The sequence below is a fragment of the Epinephelus lanceolatus genome, chromosome 7 (assembly GCF_041903045.1).
Source record: "Epinephelus lanceolatus isolate andai-2023 chromosome 7, ASM4190304v1, whole genome shotgun sequence".
Classification (NCBI taxonomy): Eukaryota; Metazoa; Chordata; class Actinopteri; order Perciformes; family Serranidae; genus Epinephelus; species Epinephelus lanceolatus.
In genome coordinates this window covers 12,963,607-12,985,273 of record NC_135740.1, presented here as the reverse complement: position 1 = coordinate 12,985,273, position 21,667 = coordinate 12,963,607, and the positions used below count along the sequence as shown (strand labels likewise).

Here is a 21,667-nt window from a genome sequence, read left to right as displayed (position 1 = left end):
TACAAGAAGTCCTGTTGTTACAACCTGCCTCGCCAACGGGGGTAATATGTAACAATATGAGTAAATAATTAAAAATTACGCAATGCATATATTAATAGCCAATTCCCAATTAAAACATTTTATTGAAAGTGGTGTCAGGTTACACAGATCATAAGTAACTACATATGGATAGAGACATTTCTGGTAAATACTAAAATGCAATAAGGAGATAATTGTTTGCAAAACTGATAGAGACACCATTCTCTTTTAGAATTAAGAAAACGATAAAGCCGCAAACCTACCTTACCTAGACACCCCCAAAAAATTGAAGGATCCTACATTAAATTGCTAGCAAGAGTGTGCAAGGGGCATCACAATGTTGTCTTCCTCAGATATTGAATAAAAGTTTGCCAGGTGGCATCAAATAAATTAACTCGCCGAATTCCTACTAAAGTCTAACTTACTAACCTGTACTATTAAGGCCCAGACACACCAAACCTGAATCAAAGAAATAGTGGTGACAAAGGCTAACTGTTGTATCACCTCACGTCCGTTACACTGAATATACTGCAAGGACTACAACCAACGGCCAGCTAGCACATACATTCTTCGCCTGCATGAGAGGAATAAACTGCCAGCAGAAGGCGGTAGTCTGTAATCCTCATTCAAAAAGGGAAACTGGAAGACCAACGGGACAGATTCAAGATGCTAGTTAGCCAGTTAACACATTAATAGCACAACCCAATGAACAGTATTCTTTGTTCTTTGTTAAAAGAACAAAGGATATTTCTCACTTCCGTTTCTCTGCTTGTGCACTGGGCTGAACTGCCTATCACAGTGATTTTACTCCCCAATGAGCTTCACTGTCTCTGATGCTGATTCAACATGCTAAAAAAAGAAGACAACGGCCGGCTAGTTCAAATAGTGTGGGACACACCACAAAAACTAAGTGACAGATGCTAACCAATGGTCCACCATTGACAAATGGCCAATCATTGCCTTGGTGTGTCAGGGCCCGCAAATGCTTAGTATCTTATGTGGAGTCAGTCCCCAATACAAGTCTGCTGCCTAAATCAAGTAACCAGTCAAGGTATCCTCTTGCTGCACACTGAAGAACTTTTGACCGCTGTGATCTCCCACACAGGGCAATTGTGCCGATCCTCTTTCTCTGAGGTGTTGTAAATTCTTACAATATGTGCTCAGTGTCACATGGCAGATACTTTGGCGACAGACCCTACTGTCTTTCCCTGCCTTGCCTCATCTGATGCAGACCTTAGTACATGTGCTGACCCCTAGCACTTTTTCTCATTAACTCTCCTAGCATGCTGAGAAAGGGAGCAAGACAGAAAGTGGTTGTAACACCTTTCTTCATGTCTGAAAATCAGTCTTTTGTCTTTAAATTCTGCACACTTTTTCACACAGCTATGCAATCCCACATGCAAGGTCAGTAAAGAAGTGGTCACACAATAACCTATGAGTATAACATGACTCATAGGTCATCCCTTCTTGGTGCTGTTACAACTATCCTGCTGTTACAAGCGGGTCTGCCCTTTGGGAAACCTTCTTTCTTTCCTTCCTTTCTAAGAGTAACATTAGAGAATATCAGTCTTAAGTCAAGTGCAGAGTTGGAGTCGAGGCATAGTACGCTTAGCTTAACTAAAGACTGGACGCAGGGAAACTGCTACCCTGGGTTTGTCCAAAGTTTAAAAAAAGGAATATCAAGAGCTCTAAAGCTACCTAATGAAAATGTCTCTTTTGTTTAACCTATTCATAAACAGAAAAGTAAAAATGTTTGTCGTTGTAGACTAAGTGAAGCTACATAGAGATAATTACCAACAACCAATAAGGACCAACTGACACCTGTGCTAACTTAGCACAAGGCTTAGCACAGGTCTTTAAACTACAGTGCTAACAACTTAGTATACTGTATCTGGCAACCAGACGGTGCAAATCAGTCCTAGGTGGATAGAAAAACTGTTGTTTTTCAATGAATAACACCAATACATACCTTCCTCTAAAACACAGTTATAGGTGAAGTACGTAACAGTGTGTCAGTAAGCAAGGTTTAGAGGCATCGCAAAGCATATTTCTAAACTCTGGACAGAGCCAGGTTAGCTGTTTCCTCCTGATTTCAGTCTTTATGCTAAGATAAACTAAGCTAAGCTAACAGTGACATGATTGTAGTCCTATATCATTTCTTGGTCGTAGGAAAACAAACAAGCAAATATCCCAGAAATGTTTCTAACCCTTTAAAATTGAGTACATCCAGCTCGTGTAAAATGATATTCAACAACAATCTCAACCACTGTAGGATCCACTCTACGATGACCTCTTACACACTTACGTTTCAAATTGTAAATGTTTTTTCAAATTAGATGCATATCCAAATTCTGTTTCCTTTATATGTTCAAATGCTCCAAAGTATGAATTGTCCTTGTGTTTGAAAAGACAAGGACATGTCTGAATGCTTTGAATATGCAGCTAAAACTAAAAACATAAAACACGTACTTGGGTAACAGACCTGAAACACTGCAACAAAGTATTTCTCTGGTTTTATAAAATCCTAAGTAGCAGCTATCTGTGTAGGTGTGTGCTGTGGAGCACAGTGACGCCTCTTTTACATCTGAACTTGCACATATATCGTGTTTACATCGGTAAATATCTCCAAATATTTGTCCATTTATTCCAGATGCAGTCTAGATCAACAGAAAGGGGAGAAACAAAGAAAGACAGGGAGTGAGCATGTAATGCTGAGTAAACTATTGATTAGTGATGCATGGTAGATTAGCTTTACTCTAAACAGGGAGATGATGCAAAAAAGCTATGATTGCCTGAACCACAAACAAAATGATATCCAATTTATTTGAACATAACACAAATATTGACTGTGTCATTCAAGGCCATTTGAGTTGATGTGCACATGTTTAAACATCCATATATCATTGTCATATTAACTGTAGCCCACTACTCTGGTAGAGTTTCTAATATTCTTCCAGGTATGATAATCTGTAACACTCTACATTTATTATAAAACTACCAGATACTTGCTGAAATGGAAGTGTAACATGATCCCAAGCAGCAGGGGCCAACCTACATAACATGGTAGACCACTTTGCTGTTGCTTATAAAAACAAGGTGGTTAATGATCCTGGCAATTCAAACCACATTTCCCTCCTGCTCCCTAAAGACAAAAGACATGTTAGAAATAACATGATGAATTTTAAAGGAGCTGTATACCCAACATATTCTCACGCCGACCTCGTCACATATTGACGTTTAGGTCATGGACTTTCCATGTCCACATACGACGTGCAAGGTACCCTGGGTGCATTGGTTGTTGACGTTCTGGGACACCGTGTCAAGTTGTCTTCTTTCAAGATACACTTCCGTTTTCACAGGAAATTTAACGTTACATACAGTCTCTTTCAAAATAAACGCACTATCTCAGTATAACACCGCAATTTATTTTTCCTTCAACAACAAACACACATGGTTAGGTGTAGGCAATAAAAATATATGGTTAGGTTTAGGAAAAAAGAACAGGGTTTTGTATTTAGAGTCTTACAGGACTCAAACACCACTCTTTCGGGTGAAAGTCAGTGTTTATTGGACCCATCCACCACCCCTCCTGCCTCCCCTGATTGGCTTTCACCGCCTTAATTTTAGTCCTTGTCCCGTTAAACTATAACTGCAACCGGCCGTGTATCATGCCGATGTTAAAGGACGTCTTTTTTCGTTGGTTTCAAACGTCAGATTTCTACAACTTCGGAGTGAGACCTTGCTCGTATACCACATTCAGAGCATTATTATAGCAGCGCCACTATCTGCTATGTAAGGATTTAGTGAAGTAATGGAGTCCTGATCAGAGGATGAAGTCATGCTCCCTCAGTGTGTTTTAATCTGAGCATGTTAGAGCATATAAGTCCCTGTGTGTGTGTCACACTGGCTAGCTGATCACTGTCGCTCTGCACTATGCTGTGGTTATGGGCAGTCACCGCTGATTTAGCTCTCCTGACCTATGGTGGTGGGATGGCGTCATTGCGAAAGCATACTGCCTTCCCTCTGGTTTGACCCAACGTTAACACCATTAGCTCTGTCAGCACTGTTGCCCTTGTTAGCACTGTTTGCACTAGTAGCAACATTAGCTGTGAGCTGCTGGCTCAGCCCCTTCCCTGTGTACAAGCAACCCTGATCCACACTCTGAATCATAGCTGAGCTTTCAATGTCATATGGACCATTTCAAACTGGACAACATAAACATTCTAAATGGGTCCCTGTGTATTTCCTGTTTGAATGTATGTTAATGCAGAAGCTGACAGGAAGTAAACAGGGACCAAAGTTGTTGCCCTAGCAACAGAATAGCAATGAAACGGTCCATACAGCACCTTTTAAGGCCCAGTGTGTAGGCTTTAGTGGCATCTAGTGGTGAGGTTGCAGTTTGCATCCAACCCTAGACTTCTGATGTGTGGCAAGCGTGTGGGAGAACTACAATGGCCAACGCAAAACTGAAAACTCAAAAACTCAGAAACTCAAATTGCCCTTTCTGGAGCCAGTGTTTGGTTTGTCCATTTTGGGCTACTGTAGAAACAAGATGGTAGAATCTGTGAAAGAGGACCTGCTCCATATGTAGATAAGAATGGCTCATCCTAAGGCAACAAAAACACAATTCTTCAAAAGGAAAATGCATTTTTTCCACTTAATGTGCAGGTTTATTGGTTCACAATATATAACAATTCTTACTCACTTTAAGTTCTTGAATGGCACACCTGTTTCCAATGCATTTACATCTTGATGAAGACTCTCTTGTCAAAACACGTTGGTTTATCCATGTACAGTAATAATAACGGATTGTCAGCCACAGTCAGAATGCATTTTTGGACTGCCTGCCTGCACAATGGACTTTTACACTGAGTGAGTTGGCCAGTCATTTATCTTTACAGAACAATTCTTAGTTTTAGGTGTTTACAAGCTAATTGAAACATAATTATGCATACTATATTCCATTTCTGCCAATATACCTGCCTAAATCTTACAGACTGGACCATTATAGCCAACAAGGATGAGAATAAAAAGACAAAAAGGACATTGTAACTTCCATAATTCCAAATTTCATAATTTCCACTGAGAAAGATCATGTTTTAAGATCTCTGGGACTTTGAGGTGATTGTTTTGTCAAATGTGAGAACTAGTTGGAGCATTTGATGTCAGCAGAAATTGTAAAAGCTTTACCTCCTCTGGAAGAACAATGTCCTCTTGTTTGTTCTGCAAACAATGTAAAAATGCAGCAGAGGCTGGTAGAAGCTGCACATCTTTTCTTCAATTACTGTATTTGTTTATGGAAAAAAAAATAACACTGAAAGCACCATCCTTTCACCTATCTCGACAGCACTGACATTTACAAATAATTGGCATACAAAAATATACCATATATTCTAATATCAATGTTAGCACAAGTAGATGCATGGGTATTGAACATTCTACAGTCATTGGTGGGATATGTTTAAACTGGCTTGGCTGCTTACAATCATGGATGTAGTGCTAAATATAGATGACCTTTAGTGTGACCATTAGTCAGTGTTCATTTTTAGACAAACAGCCTCAAATATGAGTGAAACTCATACATGTTTCCAATAACATCAGTTCTGCTTTATTTTCTAACTTGCACAGACTGTGAGATACCAAACCTCAAGATCAATGTTGGTGTAAAATGGTGGGTAAAAACCAAACATAAAAAGGTTAAATGAGTTTGCGTGGGTTCACTGTTCTCTACTTTTGTTGTAACAGGAGTAGGTTTAATGATTAAAGAATACAGCTTTACCCTGCCTTTGTGAATTACCTTACTTTTTCTTGCTCTTTTTTGCCTTTCTCATAGACAAAGGGCATCTGACAAAGCAAAATGAATTCCAAATACCCTAATTAGACACTCTGAAGAAATAATATGACGAAAGGATTGCAGTATCAAAGGAAAAGTCAGAGGAAGAAAGTGAGAGCCACTCTCCAACTGCTCTAATCAACAGTGGGCTATAATGCACAGATGAGAAAGAGGCCAGAGAGACGGATCGAGGAAGTGACAGATACATAGAGAGAGATGACGACTTGGGATGTCTTAGAGTTTAAGGCTTGCATCTTTGCTCATCACAAAGAGCTTCATTTGCTTTGCAGTAATACAAAATAGCATAATCTGAAAGAAGAATGGGTTGTTAAAGGCAGTTTCTACCCTCACATACTCTTTGGATTGTTGAATCTACAACGCTGAGTACATAACAAGAGTTTTGGGTTGTAATTGCCTGTTGTTGGTCTCACTTTCCCTCTGCGTGATTGTCTACACCACCTTCAGTAAGAGTTCTTCTGTATGTGTGTCATTCAGATGGCAGTTTTATATTGCTTTAATAAGAGCAGAAACAATAAAAACAGCAACAGAAGGAGACATTTTTGCAACTTAGGGAAAAAACAGTAAGTCAGCCCATACTGGAACACAACACTTCCTGTACCTGAATTGCACACTGTTCTGCTGAAGCCCATTTTTTGATTGTTCTTGTCCAGAATAGTGTTTGTATAGAGAATGTTCTTGCTTTTTTATTCTTAACAACTGGCCTGACAATGTCTGTAGTTATTCGTAGATTTCCACAGAAATATGAAATATACATCACAAAAAAAATCAGACCCTGATGCAATCACACCACTTTCATACACAGTGTATTTCAACAGACCTGTAGGATGTGCCTTGCTAACAGTGCGCCCTTACTGTGTATACCAGACACATTTCATCCACATTCTTCAGTAAACTACTTTGGCCATGTAACGTCTCCCACTTTTAATGCAGAACTGAGACAAGAGGTGTTTTTTTTAGGCTAGAAGTCTTTTTCTTTGACTTAAACAGAACTACTTTTGCAATGTTGGACGGGTCGGCTGGTTCACACTTCCAGATCCAGACTCAAATATCTCAACAACTATTAGATAGATTGCCATGCAATTTGGTCCATATATCCATGGTGCAGAGAGGATGAATCCTAATCACTTCCTGTTGAAAAATGCTAATATCTGAAAATCTACAGGGTGGACTGGCACCAAATTTGGTACAGATATCCATGTTGATCGCGATGATATATCCTAATGACTGTGGTGACCGCTTAACTATTCTTCTAGCGCCATCATAAGGTCAAAATGATTATTGTCCAATACTTTTGTAAACCAACACTTGGTGTTGTGGCGGTATGAATTGTGATGCACTTGTTTTGCAGTGAACTCACCACAGAGTTTGTGACTACAGAACGCATTATAACAATTTGAAGTAGCAAAGTGATTCTTAATCCCTGCCCCTATTCAGTACATGACCCATGTAGACAAGGTGTAAGGAATGCTGTATCAGTTGGTTAGTCTGTCTGAATACTATTGAACAAAATATCTCAACAACCTCCTGTGACGCTATGTCCTGATATGAAAACATTACATTTTGGGTATGCTGCACCTTGTTTTTGTGCCATCTAGTGGTAGCAAAAGCACAACACACACATCCATGTAAGACAATTAGATGGCAACCATCTCTGCCAAGTAAGTCTACAGCTGATCCTGACACAAAAGTGGAAAAGGTCCAAAACCTGGTCAAATTTTATGGTTGGAACTTGGAGTCTGTAGTGTGATATAGCATAAAAATTTAGCATACAAAATTGACTAATTTTAGCAATAGTAACAAGCTAATATGCTATTGATTAGGAAGTACTTCTTTGAGGACATTGGGACTTTATGATTGTAACATTGTAGCATTTCAAACAGGCTAATTGAGTGTGACAGAATTTACACAAAGTTACAAAACAAACAAATTGCAGGGCTTTTAGACATGTTGCATTATTGAATTTTGCTTTTGCACAACCATGTTCAACAACAACTTTGAACAGTTTTAGACTTGTTCAGTGACCCTTGACCCATAGAGTTACAAAACATTGAACAAATGTTGCACTTTTTGCTTCCTTTTTTTCATCACAATGATGACATTGAAATAAACTGTTTTAAACTTTATTATACACATGACTTTTAAAATTAAAACCATTGTCCCCATATCCTTTTTACCCAAAAAACTACAAACTATTCAAAAACATTTCTTAGTTGTTTTTTTTTAATTTTTTATTTTTGATAATTTTTATGTCCTACTAATCTTAAATAGCTATAAGAAATTAGCTTGAGTCTCAGGAGGTTAATGAAATTTGTGGTGGATGTTCATGGTCCTCAAAGGATGAGTCTTAACATTTTTGATGACCCCTGACCTTTCCTCTGTCACTACCATAAGGCCAACATTTTGCTTCAGTGCCAAAAATATCCAAATCTGAGTACATTCATGATCCCTAGAAGATGAATTTTTCATTTTTGTTTTCCTATTGTGCTGTTCCCAGACCAAAATATTAACTTGGCCAACAAGCTATTTCATGAGTTCATAGGCAGGTTGCAACAGAATTTACTGAGCACATTTGCATTTGTAAGAGGATAACATTCTTTATTTTACTGACCCGTGGATCTTTCTCATGCTCAGGGCACTTTTTGCACATTCAGCCCCACTACTGGTAAGGGCCAGAGAATAGCAAAATTGTCCGTCTTTTGTTTGTTCAATCCAATTCTACAGAACAGCGGAACCTCTATGGGCTGCTAGAATGTGTTAGACTTTTAGTTTTGTTGCTTTGTGGAAAGAAAGTAAAGATTGTCTCCTCTGACAAAGACAAAGCCTTGGCTCTGCAGCCAGTACTGAAATAAGCCTGAAAATCAATATGATTCAAAGCCAAACACAACAACAATCAGTATGTGGTACACTGTAGCTGTACATTGTTTAACAGTGAGCAATAACTCTTTACACAGGTATACTTCCTACAATTCTGAGTTCCCCTGACAGACTGAGAGACCACAGCGCCATAAGAAAGCTCTATCAAAGGTTAATGCCAAGTGGGTGCAATGTTATTCCTCCCTCTGTAGGATTTGCACACATAATCCAGAATTCATTTTACTGCCAGTAGCCTATTGAGGTTAGAGCAGCAAGCTTGTCGCTGGTTAAACATGACTAGTTTAAATCCCCCAAGTGGATGGCAAAATGTGTGGGAGGAAAGTGAGTGAGCGACAGTTCCCCTCTCAGCAGCTACTGTGGAGGTCCGTCCTTTAGCACCCAACTGCTACAGTGGAGCTGCTTACTGGCCAACAGCATGTAACTGTAATTATCAGAAACTTCATTTTAGACTGCTTAAAATTGTGTTACCCTCTTCAATCTTATGAATGAACAAAGAAAAGATTGGAAACTCTGGTGACACTTTCTATGAAGACCTCATCTTCAATGTGTTATGAGGGCTTTAGTGAATTATAATGCATTTATAATGATGTATGACTGCACTTATAAACACACATAGTGCTTCCTGATGCACTATATCAACAGTCATAAAACATTATAAATGTAACCTATGATGAATTTTAAGTGTCTTATGGATGTTCTTGACTAATTATAAATTAGAGGTTGAATGATGGGATGATACCACAACAATCAAATGTAGTAAGGTCTTATAGTATGTTATAACACTCCATAAGTTATTATTGTATGTGTTAAGTGAAGTGAAGTTCACATTGATGCACCTATAATAATGCATGGTCATCATAACATTTCATTGTTGGTGCTAAGTAAAGTGTGATGCATTTTCATGTATTTAAAAGAATCTATGAAGCATCATAAGTGATTAATGTCTAACCGTACACTAGAATCTTTGAAAGAGACTTTGAAAAGACTAAAGTCTGATACCCTCTCACATCTAAAGACAATTTGTCATGAGTCAGAGTTTTTAGTCACAGAATAATATTTTGCAAAGACTGAGGATTTTGCAGAGTCACTATTTGCAAGATTGTTAGCTTCAAAAAGAAAAATAAAGTAAACGGAAATTGTTGCAGCCCTTGAAATCCCCAGGGTGTATGCTACATGCTATAGCTAGCCAGCTAGCTAACCACTGTCCACATCCCAAACAGGGTTACTTGTAAGTTAATGGTAGCGACTTGAATTTTTGCTATTAGCCAACAAGCAAACTGTATATTTCAGCTGACGATTCCTAGCTTCCCTCATATAAGTGGTCATATGATGTGATTTTTGAAGCTAATAATCTTTAGTTGTAACATACAGTCAGCTCGTAGGTTAATAGCAAACATTCCAGTACCTAGCGTTAGCTTACAAGTAGCCCCTACAGTGGTTAGCTAGCTATCTATAGCATGCTGCATACTTACAGGGGATTTCGAGGGCTGCAGCAAATCTTTGTGGCACAAATGTGAGGACATGTCAAAGAGGCACTCCTGTTCACTCCACATCTTCACTTTCTGCTCCTTTTCCGCAGTCCAAGAGAAACAACACAGCAGCATCATAATGGCAGTCGCCATTACTTCACTTTACTTAAAGAGGCAACAGATAGGATTTGGGGTTTTTTAGCTAGGCGCCACCTAGCATCAGCAGTATTGTGTCGCACTGTCACAAAGACCAAATTGACCGTGGGGATCAGAGATAATCAATAAAATGTAGCCTGTAAAGCCACCAGTATACCTCTATGTATATGTAGAATGAGAAGGTGTGTGGACACTACTAAATAAATGAGTAAAGAGACCGAGCAACAATTATCAGATTTATCTGAAGAAAAAAACAAATAGTAATGCAAATAATTACACCAGAATGCACAATACCAGTAAACAACTCACAGTAAATGATACCAATATGCACAGTATCAGTTCAAACAACAGTAGACACGTAAGGGATAATGTATAGTGAGCCGGTGACTGTTGAAAAATAACTCCCGACAGCGGAATGGAACCCCGACACACAGCGGAGTTATTTTTCAACAGTCACCGGCTCACTATACATTATCCCGCTTAGAACATGGCTTACTACTAAAAGATTCAAATGTTACAACTGGCATCAATATTATTAAACTGCTGGCAGAGTGTATTGACAGAGGAGAGGCGTTCACCAGACAAATGGGAGCGGAGGAGAAGATTTTACTCCACTTCTCCCGGTCGGAGAGGCTGGGTGCCCAGTAGCTGCGGTGGCAGCGGCAGCGGTGGGGGGGTATCACTGTCCGAGGGCTGCCGTAGAATGGCAACGAGGATGTCAGCCGACCAACACTCGCTACCCGGTCCCTGGTTGCAGCAATTTGCGATGCTGACCAGGTAGGAATGAACTAGCAGCCAGTACAGTACAGTCCTCTCTCATCTAGCTAACACTTAGCTGTGTTACTTACTGATCCATTAGAAAGAAAGCTAGCTGGACATCGGTTTTGAAGCCTCTTTGGTCACGGAGCTCCCTCCATCTCTTGAACGCCTGACTGAGGTTTACTCTTGTTTTTCCTCTTTTATCACTCTCCTTTGTGCTCTTCCTTGCCTCCTCAGACAGAGGAGCTGTCTCCAAACTTCGTCCATCTGCCATTGTGCTCCTGACTCAACTATCTCATGCCCAACTCCTCATAAGGACCAGCTCCAGTCCCTGATTGGCTGACCAACCAATTTCGCAATACATGATGGGTTTCCTGCCGTAAAGCAGATTTTTCCGTGAAAAGTCATCCCGGTGGCAGAAGCTTATTGCAAAGATTGCAAAGCCACTAAGTAACCTATGTAAACGCTGATATAATGAATTATAAGTGTCTTATGGATGTTCTTTAAACTAGAGGTTGACTGATGGGGCTTATGATGCATTATGAATACCTGTACTCACCTATACACACCTCAACAATCAACTGTAGTAAGGACTCATAGTATTTTATAATAGTCCATGCAGTATCAATAGTTATCACTGTATGTGTTAAAGAAGCAACAGACAGCATTTTCTCTTATATATCATTATGAAAATAATGTGGGTTGCACAGGGTAGTGGCCACAGTAAAATCAGACTAAGTCACATCTTCTATAATGTTTTTTGACTGTTGATATAATGCTTCAGTAAGCATTATGTGTGTTTATGAGTTAAGTCATAGAGCATTGTAAATCCATAATAATTCACTTTGAATGGCCTTATAATGCATTCTAGATGTGGTCTTCATAGCTAGCTCCACAGCGTTTCCAGAACTTTTGTGCTCTGCTTTTCTGTCCTCATCTTTTGCTCTGTAGCAATTGGTATGTGTCACATGCTCCATAACTGGACCACCTTGTCCTGCTGAATCCAAATGTTAGCACTGTTAACTGGGCCCTTGCAGACTTTAGTTATGTGTACCATCTTGACACTTCATGTCAAGCATCCTGAGTTAGGTTTAAAGTGGGAAAAGGCCTTTAGAATCAGAAATACAAAATTTCTCTTGAAGCCATTGACTGGGCAGGCTGGTGTCCATGTTTGACTGACAGATAAGATAGTGAGGGCAACAATCCAAAATGCAGTACACAATATGTTTTTTATTTGTAGATAAGAAGGAGACATTAGCTAAAGTGCTAATTTGGGTTGTTGTTGCTCAAAGTCCACTCTTCCTGTGTTGTCCTTTGGTGTTTTCACAAAGAAAAAAACATGACTTCGAGAAAAAATTTATGAGGTAGCAGCATTATTTGGCAACCTCCTTTGAACACCATCCCATCACTGAAACTCTACTCGGCACCAACAGAGTTTCCAAATAAACTAGCCCATCCGAAAGAAATTTGATTCTGCTTTATTTTTTTGCTCAGAGGTAGAAAATCAGTCATGTCTCCACTCCTTAGGAATATTTTCTCCTTTAGGGATATCTGCCTGCTGGTGTACGTGATGTCCCCCGTGGGAAGATGCACCACTCTCTCCTCCATTGTTTGTCATTAATGTCTTCTCTCTATTGCTCTTCGCAGTGGTGCATCTTTCTCAAGGGAACCATCTTTGAATAGGCAATGTTTACTGAGCTTGTGGAGATAAACAGAAGGCTAACCTAGCGTTAAACTCCAGCAGTTGTACTCTGATGAAACTGCTGCCTAAGTACAAAGCATGACAGTAAAGCACTTGTGGTGCCACATGCATGGCATTTTCAAACCTCTGCCGATGGTAGAATGCTAGATTCAGTGTACTATGGATGTTAAGATTACGTATCACCTTATCAGATTTTTCTTTCATTTTTACTGCCTACTTCCATGCCTACAACACAAAGTGATTTCTCTTTCCCTGTACATGCGTCATAGATTAGATATATCTTTTCAAAGATCTGAACGAAGACGAAAATCATGGAATATGACCTTTTCAGATCTAATTTGGACCTATCCCTTATTTAATCTAAATGTAAAAATTGATTATTTCGGGTGTAGTAATCCAGTTCTTTTATCTCTAGGACAACCCAACAATCATAGATGAGACAAAATGATTACTGTGCCCATTCTGGACCCAACTCTCAGTCATAATTTCAGTCTGGTTTGCAACCAGTGCTGGAGGGTATGTCATTCTCATCCCTGGAAGCACTGCTGGACAAAAAATAATAATAAAGTCTAATTACAAGCTTTTTTTCTGGTGCTTTTGGCTGCATCTTGTGGTCTTTATAACTGAACTTTCTCCATAAAAAAGTCCATCTGGTTCAGAAGACCTTCACTCTAGAACACCACCAGCTTTCATCTGCATCTTGTGGTCTTACAACTGAGCTCTTCCACGACAACAAATCTGTCTATGCAGAAGATCAAAAATGTGGTTGAAATCTCTGGAGACTCCTGCTGCTTACATCGGATTTAGTAGGGTCTCCCAGTCCGACTTTCACAAATATCACATCAGCGTTTTAATCTTATTAACTAAGTATGGGACCTCCAATATTTGGAGAAAGTACCTTAAAATCAATTTGTGAACATTAATTAGGCTGTTAAAAAAACTGTCACTGCCTTCTCAGCCAACGAGAGCTAATATCAGCTGCAATTTTAATTTACTTTAATTATTTTCAAACATGGAAAGTGAAACCTGATCAAATATTTGAATTAATTAGGATTTGATGAAATGCACCTGAACTCCAAAGCCATTAGTAAATTTGCATTCAGTGACTTTCATGCACTCTATTTGAATGTGCTCACAGACACTTTGCATCTGCAGTTTATTCCAAAACATTCTCATCTCATGTTGTCACATGCTTCTTCTCTGTAAATGGCCTTTCACATCTTCATATTATGCTCTAGGTATCATTCTGTGTCTGCTGCTGATGTTCCAGGACGCCTGCTACCAATGCTGGGACATCAACAAAAGCACATTGTTAGGCTTAGAAAAAAACATCATGGCTTGGCTTTACATTCATACTGGAAGTGAACACCGTGCTCCTGGATGAAAGTCTGGAGTTTACTGGAGCCATCCACCACCTCCTCCATCCACCCGCCCTATAAGGGATTTCCAACTGCTTGTATTACTTTGTTACTGTCAACTTTCAACCTGGTGCCATCCAGCAGCGTATCATAACGCCGTGACAGGTGCTGTCTGGCTGTGTTAGGAACTGAGGCTGCCTGTCTGCGTATCGTACTGCTGCATCAGAGCAGATTGTTGTTTATTGTTTATTTGAGTGTTATTAGATGACAATGAAACCTTCAGTGTAAAGGGAACTGTGTGACTGCATTAACCTGTGCGTGTTTGTGTGTGCTAAAGCCCGCCTTTGTATGTTTAATTGGCCTTTGAGTGTTCCCTTTTGTTAAGACCTTGTTACAACTATCTATATCTCTGTGTTTAGTTCATATACACTGGTGATGGTGTTTGTGATGCTCCTCATGGTCACTGTATGTGGCAATGTTTCTAAAGCTCATTGTAATCATGTAATAGAAGGCCTTCCTCATTAATATCTCTCTCTATAAAGAAGGTTTATATGCGTCACTGTGAATAGACTTTTACACGGTAACTGTATTACCAATGTCACCACTGTGTTTTCAGTTCATCCATAGTTCACCTGTGATACATCACTTCTCCTGGTCAGGGTGATGATGGCAGTAGCACAATATGCAGACCCTAACTCATTATTACTACATTCATCCTATGTGTATTTCTGTCCCAGTTAAATTTAAAATCAAATTGTCATTATTGTGAACACAGGCACTGCAGCTTAATGGACAGTCAAGTGTTCACAATTAATCTCCTCGCTGCCTGCAGTGACTCTGGTCAATGAGAAAAATACAAGGAAAGCCTTTCACTCATTTTAGCAACAGTCTGAAAAAAAAATCATAATTGAGATTCAACAGGGTAAGGGAGAGGTAAGAGTAAGTCTAAAGAACATTAACAATAATGTTTGCAATAATGGTAAAAGGATGATTCATATGACTCACATCATGTAATTACGGTTTCATTATCCGTCTTTTCTCTGCAGGCTGAAGTCAAGGTTTGCAGAGCGTTTTCAATTTTTAATAGTGGGTCATTTTCAATCGTGGGCTGTTCGGCAAAATAACAAGAGAAGGCAGAGGATAATAAGACTATGGTTGAATGTGCTGTTTGGTTTCTGTGTGGTTGAAGCAGTTTGTTTTAATGAGGACTGCATGTAGGATATTTTTATGTTAATAGAAAAAACAAAAAGTTGTACAGTGCCCATGTTACAGGCTGGAAACAGGTAGTGGAAACACATGTTAGACACATGGTAATGAGACACGTTTAAAGCAGGGGTTATTAAAGTTTTGATGACAAAATGCCAATTTAGGGAGCCAGCATATAATCAAGGGTCACAAAGGTTAAAAAGCAGTTGCATGTCGTTCACCAAAATTAGCAAATTAAGCTAACAGCACTAGTTACGATAAGTTGCCATGCAACCATCAGCTTTCTATAAGCTGTCATTCCTAACCTGACAGACACTTGTTAGGGTGATGCAGTTTTCACTCAGTAGCTGGGTAGTTGTTTTTTATTATTATTATTATTATTAGTGGTATTGGTATAGACAAACATAGATACAAGTCATGAATGTTAAAGAAATAAATATAACACCTTCTTTTTTACTATTTATAACAAAGTTTACATGTGCTTCAATTGTATAGTTGTTTTCTGACCAGTTTAACCCCATTTTTCTTGTAAATAAACGTGTTGGAAAACTGATAATGCTCTTCAGTGCCCTGATGAGGAAAAGGTGTACACACCATGCTTATCCAGGGCACCACAATACAAATTAAAACAAGTCACTTCATATGTACTCTGCTGCTCTGGGTTTGAATCTCACACAGTAATGGTTAATGCATGTGAGACAAGAAACTTGTTCTGCTGGCAAATATTTAAGCTACACCTGCACAAACCTGCATAACAGCTGTTATGCAGGTCTAGATTAAATTCCTTAATCAATTCCATTTCTGCATAGCAGGTGTGGAATTGATTAAGTTTTTCCAACAATAATGCTACTAATGGTTATGACACAGACAGGAATAAAATATTATTGCACCAAGGTGTTATACACCCACACACCGTGTAGATGGAAAATGTTGAAATTATACCTTTTGCAAGAATATATTTTCTGGCCTGTGTGGAGACAGTGAAACTCTACAACTAAAAGCTAAAGCTTATAAACACATTGCTCTGTCATACTACTGCCTTATAAAATTATTTATGGTGTCGATTATCTATTGACACATCCAGCAGGCAGAGCAACATTACAAGTGATGTGAGTCATCTGGATCCCTGATGAACGGTAGTCAGTAATGCACCTATTTTAAATCTTATCAGCCCATTAAATGCCCATTATCAGTGTTATCACTACCATTATAATGCTTCAGAAAAAAGGTGCATATCCTACATGGTGAAACGGTTGGAGTTTGGTTCGGTTTAGGCACCAAAAATACTTAATTAGGTTTAGGAAATGGTCGTAGTTTGGTTTATTACAAGTAGGTTTGTCGTTAACTTTTTCTATTTTGCTATTTGGCTCTGTGGTGCAATTTGAAGTTGGATCTTTAGCATGGTATGGCTTTAAATCAGTCAGCACTCCTCTGCAACATATTCATTTGGGGTAGTTAAAGTTGGTGCTCACAAGCAGCTAAATGGAAACATCATAATGGCTTATTCTTTAAAAACATGTCAACTTAAAATATCATATTTTATTTTGACATATGGCAGCAGATCAAATTAAAGCCAGACTTGAAAGATGAATTTCAATTGATACAGCTTGTTTCAGCTATCCTTGTCCAATCTGTGCTATCTATGTTGTCATCAAAGTGTTCAGGTCCGAGGGTGGGTAGGGTGGGGGCGGGAAATATGTGTATAAAGTTTCTTTGACATAATTGTTGATGCCACTGCTTATAAACAGAAATTGTAAATAAAAACATTTGATCACAAAAAAAACCAAAAAAACATGTCAACTTATCCTGCCTAGTTGCCTTCACTGCTTGCTCAGTCACAGCAGAAACAGCCATGGGACACTTGCAGGTAGTGTGGCCGAGTGGTCTAAGGCGCTGGATTTAGGCTCCAGTCTCTAAAAAGGCGTGGGTTCAAATCCCTCCATGTGACAATGAAAGCTATCTGTTGGAGTGTGTCTTAGCTAGTTAGCTTATTAGTAGTGATGGTGAAATTGAAGCTTCATGAAGCACTGAACCACTTTGACACACCTGCTTCAAGAATGACACACTGCTTCGAAGCATTTCATACAGTCAGAAGAGTGACATCTGCTGGCTGTGTGTCAGAACTGCATCTAAGTGGAAGACCTGGAAAAGCCTCAGGACTGCCTGTAATGAGGCCTCGCTCCCGGTAGTCACGTGGTTGTGGGCGTGCTGAAGCAGGGATCGGAACACTTGCGCTTCAATAGATCGACACTGTGTCGAGCAAACTGGCTCGAGCGTAACATCACTACTTATTAGCTAACTAAGGGTGTTAGACTTGGTAAACTTGTGTGCAGTCTCTGTTACCAAAAGAACACATGGCAAGTTGGTTGATTTCGTGCTGACTCGACCATTTCCGTCCATACTCACTCACATTCCCATTGTTTGATATGACTGAGCAATCAAGTGTCTATATTGAAATGTGTAATACGCATTCCTTTTGAAGTGGAAAACATCTCCAAAGGTAATTACAGTATCTAATTTATTTCACTGTGCAAGTCAACTGTTGATTGTTGCTTCTAAGACTGATTGGTGGAAGGCATTTAGAGGCAAATTTCTGTTGTCTGAACAATAATCATTGACATTTGACTATTATGATTAGTAGTTGCAGAGCAGAGTAGGAGCACTGTTGACTATAAGGTAGTGTGGCCGAGTGGTCTAAGGCGCTGGATTTAGGCTCCAGTCTCTGTGGAGGCGTGGGTTCGAATCCCACCACTGCCATCCTTTGGGGATTTGCTTTCAACATGATTGGAAGAAAAATGTCAACAAGCCAACTGATCATCTTTGTTAATCTCCCATTAAGTTATACACATGGGAACTGATGACTCGTGAAACTGCTATAAATTACTTGGTTAGCTTTAGAAAAAGATCATGGTTTGGGTCAAGATAAGTATGTTTGTAGTTTATTTTGTCCACCTGCCATCTACAGTCATGCTCAGCACAACTAAAAACACAAGTGTTCTTGCTCAGTTTATGAATGGTATGACATCATCCACCAAGGCAGCCAGTGTGGGCTTCTGCTGTTGGATTTCAATGATGCTCTCAAGAAGGCTTCAGCATAATGTTAACAAATGTTTTTATGCATGACAAGTACACACACACATACACACACACACACACGCACACAAACACACACACACACACACACACACACACACAGACACCTCCTTTCTGTCTCATTCATGTACAATACCATCACCCTGCCCTGTCAGACACACACACACACACACACACACACACACACACACAGATGGGTTTGTCACTGCCTTAGTCATTTAAGACACACACACACACACACACACACACACACACACATATACTGTACACACATTTCCACAGGTTAGTCATACACCATCGGCTGAGGTTCAGAGGACATGTCACTGTGTCTGAGTCACACAAAAACTCATCAGTCACCCAGCCAGACGCATGTGGCCTCTGCCTCCACCTGCTCACTCTTAACTGCCTCTGAGTGGATGTGTTTATGTGTGTGTGTGTGTGTGTGTGTGTGTGTGAGAAACTGTCAAACCAATGGTCAGTCTACGCATTTGTTTGTGCGTACCCTCATGTTTGGGCTCCTGGATGTTTGTCCACCTATTTGTATGCATCAGTGTGTGTGTGTGTGTGTGTGTGTGTGTCTGTGTGTGTGTGAGGGTGTGAGGGTGTGTGTGTAGAAGATTGGGCGTACTCGTATTCAAGTGCATATTTGCGTGTGTGACACTCTGTGTCAAATCCCCTGCTCTCCGACAGCGATACCAATTGTCCAGATTGTCATGGTGCTAATGAATCATTTAGCTAACACAAACACACACACTCAATTATACACACAAATACACACACTCAGATATATACACACACACATTATGTGCTTGCCAAGATATCTACAGGTAGACATAGCACTTCTATTGCCACCCACTTGACACCTCTTACTTTTTAATTATTAAACTCATGTGAACATCTGTTACTGTCACAGTGTATAGACTTCATTTAGACAACTGTATGTTATGTAAAAGAAATAACACTAATCTCCAAAACACATTTAAAACCACAATATATGCATTTTGACAAGAACAAAACTTAAGGATTTTAAAAATATGAAATTCACCATATAAGTATCATTGGCACTCTATTAGCTATTCAGTCATGTTTGTGCTGTTTTGGTGTGTTTGTCATTTGATGTGAGCATGCTATATGAGTATGGCCAGCGGTACACCTACTCATGATGAAACACTAGTAGCACTATGGAGCAGTGTTTTTATGAACAGACCCCTGTTTGCTTATCTTGTGCGCATGCGTCAATATGGTTTTCATGCTCATGTTGGTGGCAGAAGCACACCAAAAAACAAAACAATGAGTCAGCAAAGGTACGAAAGAAGAAGACTTCAAACTAGCAAATGTATGTAACCAATGCAGGTTTTAAAGTATTTTTAAAAAATCTGCTTTGCAAATGTTTTCTGAGGAAGGAGTTCCATTCAATACACACACAATGCATTTTGGTGAGAAACCATTAATGTCAATATAATTTTAGTCAGGAACACTTTTGTCGAAGAAAACTTTATTTCCATTTGCAGTATTACATTTAAAGCCTAAGTATTATATAAAGCCTAAGGCAGAGAGAGCAAACCTTCCTGCCCTTCCACGCACCTGTGCGGAAAGCCAAAGGTGGAGAGAGCACACCTCTTCACCCTTCCACATGCAAAAAAGGAAAGCCTGAGGCAGAGAGAGCAAACCTCCCTGCCCTTCCATGCGCCTACATGGAAAGCCTAAGGCAGGGAGAGCAGCAGCAAAGACCCCCTGGGAACAGAACAGAGTAGCATCAATGACAAACAGAAATGACATTGATGACTCAGACACAACTTTCAAAGGAGGAGCTGGGGTGGAGGCAGCTTGCAAAGCAGCTTGCAAAGGAAGCAGCAACAGTAGGCAGGCCAGAGCAGTTTAAATAGGGCAGCCTGAATGAGCTGACTCCCTTTCATCAATCAGCTGCTCCATCTGTTGATTGGCTGTTTGAGATCAGCTGATGTAGCTGGGATGTGACCTGAGCTTGACATTGTGTCCTGCCTGAACTAATGCTATGCTCAAATTTGTTTGCTTATAAGAAAACTATAGAAAGAGTACCTTTTAAATGTATACTATGTAGGATTTTCCTTAAAAAAAAAGACAAAACAAAACAATGTATTACTCATACAGAAGTGATACCTTTCAATTGTCACTTATGACTCATCAGAAGTATGTGCAGAGAAAGACAGGAGACTGAAGAAACCATTGAGGACTTTTATTTTCTTGGCACAACAAAAAATACTACAGCCAATGAGGCTTTCTAATAAGTACCCTCACACCATCAATCTACAGTGCAGAAAACAATAAACATAACTGAGCAGGCTGTTCTCATGAACTGTTCATACATGTACCTATAAAAATAATGCACCACCTTTCATATTTCACCCACATGATTAGGAAGGCTCTGATCATGTGACCAATGCGCCAATGGGAGTAAAGACGGAAGTAGCACAAAGAGCAAAAATCCGCCTAAAAAGGCAGGTCGGGTGATGGATGGGTCAAACAAACACAGGACTTTCCTCAGGAGGCTGGTGTTATGGATTGTGTAAAACCAAGTGACCTTGACCATAGTCACCATGTTTCTTTTCCTAGACCTAACCTAAGTGACTTTCCAGTATCATCTAACATATCTGTTAGAACACATCTTAGCTCATTAGCTAACTAAGGGTGTCAGGCTAAGTAAACTTGTGTGCAACCTCTGTTGCCGAAAGGACACATGGCAATTTGATCGACTCGACTTGACTAGCTAAAAGCACTTGTCATCCAAGCAATGTCAACTGTTGATTGTTGCTCTTAAGACTGATTGGTGGAAGGTATTTAGAGGTACATTTCTGTTGTCTGAACAATAATCATTGACAGTTGACTATTATGATTAGTAGTTGCAGAGCGGAGTAGGAGCACTGTTGAAAATGAGCTAGTGTGGCCGAGTGGTCTAAGGCGCTGGATTTAGGCTCCAGTCTCTGTGGAGGCGTGGGTTCAAATCCCACCACTGCCATTATATCAGGCTTTGCTGTCAACATTGGAAGAAAAATGTTGACAATCCAACTGATCATCTTTGTTAATCTCCCATTAAGTTATATGTGCATACATTATACACATGGGAACTGATGACTCGTGAAACTGCGATTATTAGATTCAGGAACCAAAACTACTTGGTTAGCTTTAGAAAAAGATCATG

General features: G+C 39.6%; 2 non-coding genes across 2 annotated transcripts; both read left to right on the top strand.

Annotated features, from left to right (window-relative positions):
- Positions 1 to 18,071: 18,071 nt before the first annotated feature.
- trnal-uag (transfer RNA leucine (anticodon UAG)) lies at positions 18,072 to 18,153 on the top strand. The gene has a single exon. It is a non-coding gene; the product is annotated as a tRNA-Leu (tRNA).
- Positions 18,154 to 21,402: 3,249 nt separating this feature from the next.
- Positions 21,403 to 21,484, top strand: trnal-uag (transfer RNA leucine (anticodon UAG)). Its single transcript has one exon. It is a non-coding gene; the product is annotated as a tRNA-Leu (tRNA).
- Positions 21,485 to 21,667: the final 183 nt, after the last annotated feature.